We start from the raw sequence: 5045 nt of genomic DNA, 5'->3' as shown, positions 1-5045 counted from the left end.
CTCATGACTGACATCATCAGTGGAACACTCGCAAAAAGGAGACGGAACTAGTTTGAATTCGTGAAGTCTTAAAAATCCCGTCTTAGGCTGAGTTGTACTTTAACTTTACCAAACGTCGCACTGTGAGACCTCATAGTAATGTTTGTGAATACGGTGTATAGAATACGAAGTTAGAATACGAAGACACACAATCTAACATGTGTTAGATTGTGTGTCTTCAGTTCTTAAGTTGTTACAAAAGAATATCCAAAAGGCTGACTAAGCTTCAATAAGCTCGTAATTCGCAACAGATACCACTACTCAAGTAGGCACCCATATATGCAAGAAGTGAAAAAAAAAACCTTACCAACAATATTTTAATGTATTAAGTCAGCTAGGCAAAATAACTGACTTTCTATCCATTCAAAATCAAGTCCTGACTCGAGTATTTAAGGTCCAGAATCTTACGGTGTGTAGCCGAATATGTTTTATGCCACTTGGGGCCATAAAACCTTCCAGCATTTCTTGAATTATGTACTTATTTCGTGGCAACTGTGAATTCTGATGTCTTCTTCATACATTTGTATGGCTCCATCGGCTTTAAATGAGGCTTTAAAATTTTACTACATACGAGTGTTTTCAAAAATCTCTTTGTACAGTCAGCTTCATATAAATTCGTGACACAAAGTGGCCAAAAAATTGACAACACAACCTTATTCCAGTTGTAACAAAGACGCGTTGCGAACTTTTTGGATACTTTGGGTGTCACGAAGTATTTGACGCTGACTGTACAGGTACGTCATGCTAAACACTGCAGCAATAGTCGTTATAGACGCTAGTATCGTCTGATGTCGACTCGAGTACTTTAATCTTTTCGCACGAGCCTTAAATATCTGATTTCTTGTCTGGTATCTTTAAATCCAAAAAACAACCGTTTTGCTTAAAAGATTCCCGAATGCCGAAAGCTTAAAAGAGCGCAAAGCTAATCTGATAATGCTGAATTATTTATTATTTAATAAAAATGAGTGGCAAAAGCGGGACAATGCAAATGGAACGTGGGCGATAATGTCCCACTGTCCCCGATCCCTTGTTGTGGATTCGCAAATGGCGGGCCATCCGAAGTCTTTAATCCCCGGTATAGTCCAACTGTCCGCTACTTGGGATGCGCTTGTATCGTCGCTGTGTTGAGTCATACCTATCGATATCGATGAACAAAATTGCACATTTTATTTACTTAATATCTCATAAAAGTTACATCGATTGTAACTTAATACAAATCTGCCAAACTGCTGAACAGATGAGAGCATCTGCCGACATACTGTTCAGCAGTTCTCTACATAATTACCTATTTAATTATCACTTATATTAATTACGATGTACTCGTTGATCTGCTTTAAATTAACCAATGCGTTTTACGCTAGATTTTTACTATAATGAAATTAATACAAGTAGTATAAAGCATGGCAATGGGAGTTTTTGAATTGTGTAAGTTTCAATGTTCTCTAGTGTAGGAAAATGTCAAATTGTCAAAGTTAAAATAAAATGAAAATTGTTTTAATATTTCGACATCCAGAGGGCTTAGTGTGAGTTTACATGAGCGCGTTAAAAAATATATGAAAATTTTAGGTCTTGAAAGTTTTCGCGAGAGGCGCTGTACAATCCTTCATACATTTAATGATATTTTTTGAGCGCGTTTGATTTAAACTCACACTCAGCCCTCAGGTGGTTGCACTTAAAAGGGCTATTGACTATCGACTGTCGATATTCTGCTGACATCACTACGTGTCCCCCGGGATGCGGGCCGGGTAATCTTTACAAATATGCCCTTTAAGTCAAACAAGCCAGTTGGCTGTTAGTGATGCTTAAGCCGCCTCGCTTGGTCAGTCCCAAAAGTTTATCGGTATGACTAACGGTTTATTTTGCTCGTTTAATGTGGTAATGTTTTGTTTTTTGAACAGTAAGGACTCATTTTAAGCCGTTAAAAATGTATGCCGGGCTATGAAAAAAATTAAAGAATTTATAAAGGTTTTAACTTTCCTTTATAAATACATATGATACATGGGTTAGAAATATCCGCCCTTTCCAAAAATTAACAAAAGATCCTATTATTTGAATATTTATTCGTTATTTTTTATATGTATAAAAAGAACATCAAGCAGTCAGACGTCATGACAGTCCATGTCATCATAGATGACTGAAAGTAAGTTTGCAGGAATTATTTTCAACTGAGACGTGTCACCTAATTGATCTTCATCTACAGCTACATGTCCATTCAGCAAAATGTATCCCTACAGAATCAATACTTAAAGAAACTTTGTGCTCAAACTGTGTCCCTACAGAATCAATACTAAAAGAACCTTTGTGCTCACTCCACCAGCATAACCATAGCGTTTTTGTGATCTATAGAGTCAGTCTCTCGTTATCGGGCAGTCCTGTGTGGGAATAATATTGAAAATCCTTTGTGTCTAGTCTAGAGATATACATACAGGGTGTCCCAAAAAGTAGTGTCAAGCCGAAGCCCAAAGGTAGAGCGTCACTAGGGCTATCCAAATTACCCCCATGTATGTTCCCCGATTTTTGACAGTTTTCGAGTTATGATTGTATTAAATTTCTGTTTTTATTAAATTTCTTGGACACGTTTTTAATTTATTAAATTTCTTGGACACGTTTTTAATTTATTAAATTTCTTGGACACTTTTTTGGTCACTCTGGTGCGAATAGGCAAGTTACATGCCTGATTTTTTTATTATTATTAGATGAATACAAGGCCTAGCTGATTCATGATGAATGTAAACTAAAATCCTGTATGTTGTAAAAAAGTCATAACTCGAAAACTATCAAAGGTCACGATGATTTGGGTAGCCCTAGTGATGCTCTACCTCTGAGCTTCGGCTTGACATTGCTTTTTGGGACACCCTGTATAAACCTTTAAGGTGATTTCCAAAAGACTTCATGGTTTTTACACACGATAGAAGAAAAACAAATCCTTAAAAACCATTCAACTGTCTACTCAGAAGGAATAAACGTCAGCTTCAGCTACAAAATCTTAATTAGGTCGGCGACTCGCTTCGAGCCATTTATTCGATTACAAATGTCAGCGGACGATACCTCGATAACTTCTCGGAATAAAATCGAGAACTATTTAATTTCGAACTTCGTCCCATTGTACGGGTTCGATCGTCTTTGTTTGCGTTTCTGCTCATTGTTTTATTGAAAAAGCAAATTAAGTACAATACTGTGTATATTTTCAACGGGGAGTTCTGTGAAGAAATGGGGGGAAACGGGGAGAACGAAGCGAAGCTTATTAAAGGCAGTGAATTTATAGTTTTCTCTCATTTGTGCGCTCGGGCTTATACAATTATTCACCGTTCAAACTTTGCATTTAACCGTCAAGTGCGGGTTGGTCTCGCAGAAGGATTCCGTGATACTATTAATTAACTATTTCTTATTATTCACGGTTTATCCCGCCAAGTCGAGCGCGAAGCAAACACTGCCGTACCATCCTTTACTGGAACCATTTCGCCGCATTTTCAGGCCCCTATTTGAGAACCTCTGGATAAGACCAGAACGCAGAAATTTTCGTCATCTAGTAAGCTATAATCACATACTTTAAATCCAAAATTTCAAGTCTGTAGGTCATTTAGTTCTGAAGTTAAGCGAAAGCAAAGTTTCGCATTTACGACACTCACTCACTCACTCACTCACTGATGATCATCAAAATAGAACTAGTACTTCCCATTAACTCAGAGGGCACAGTGTTTTAGAAACCCTCAAAATCGGACATGATTAAGTTAATGCCATGAGTCGATAGCTTCTTATGTTTCAATTACAAGAGTGAAACTCACGTGTGCTCATTTTACTTGGTTTTTGAGAAAAAAATTGTGAAAGATGGCCGTTTTTAAAATTCCTAAAAATGAAAAAAAAATTTTTTTAATAATTAAGAGGGTTTGTAAACTTGTGATAAAGCTGATTCGATTGATCATTAAAAGACGCATGTATTGTACTTTATTTCATTTCTACAAGTCAAGTAGTTCCAGAGATTTTAATTATTTTTCTTTATTTAGACTTTATTTTTTTTCTTCCATCCTAAACGGAATCCGCAATTTTATTTCATACTGAACAATACTTTGGTATAGCCTCTATGTAGAAATATTTTTATCTTCTGTGGATCGTGTCTTGTACCAGAGATGTATGAATTTTTATTATTTTTATTTTCGCCTATACAATTTTTTATAGCAATGTTTCATCTACGCATTGAAATATAATCTGACGTTAACTATACTCCGATGAAGGGTTGTGTGTGGCACGGGAAGGGGTCCACACTCGTAGGGCGATTGCTAAAACCCATTTAGCAAATTAAATTGAAAAGAATACCTTTCTCTAAAGCAGTACTTTCATTACTTCAACCTTGCCAACACGAACACCAAGACACCGAAGATACTGGAGATACCGAACACAGTACAGAGGATGAAAAGTCCATAATAATATGAACGACACAATGTATTTGGCACGGGAGACACGTATTTTTGACGACGAAGTCCCCTTGTAATTATTCTTTAAAACGCCTTATCATATTCCAATGCGTCGATGAAAAGATAAAAATATTTCTACATAGAGGCTATACCAAAGTATTGTTCAGTATGAAATAAAATTGCGGATTCCATTTAGGATGGAAGAAAAAAAATAAAGTCTAAATAATGAAAAATAATTAAAATCTCTGGAACTACTTGACTTGTAGAAATGAAATAAAGTACAATACATGCGTCTTTTAATGATCAATCGAATCAGCTTTATCACAAGTTTACAAACCCTCCTAATTATTAAAAGAAATTTTTTTTCATTTTTAGGAATTTTAAAAACGGCCAACTTTCACAATTTTTTTCTCAAAAACCAAGTAAAATGAGTACACGTGAGTTTCACTCTTGTAATTGAAACATAAGACGCTATCGACTCATGGCATTAACTTAATCATGTCCGATTTTGAGGGTTTCTAAAACACTGTGGAGGGCTGAAATTTGGTACAGAGTTAGGGTTTAATGGCCACATAAAGGGAAAACTATAAAAAT

The sequence above is a fragment of the Ostrinia furnacalis genome, unplaced genomic scaffold (assembly GCF_004193835.3).
Source record: "Ostrinia furnacalis isolate ACB-3 unplaced genomic scaffold, ASM419383v2 OfSCF0631, whole genome shotgun sequence".
Lineage (NCBI taxonomy): Eukaryota > Metazoa > Arthropoda > Insecta > Lepidoptera > Crambidae > Ostrinia > Ostrinia furnacalis.
Note: the sequence above shows the minus strand (reverse complement) of the source record.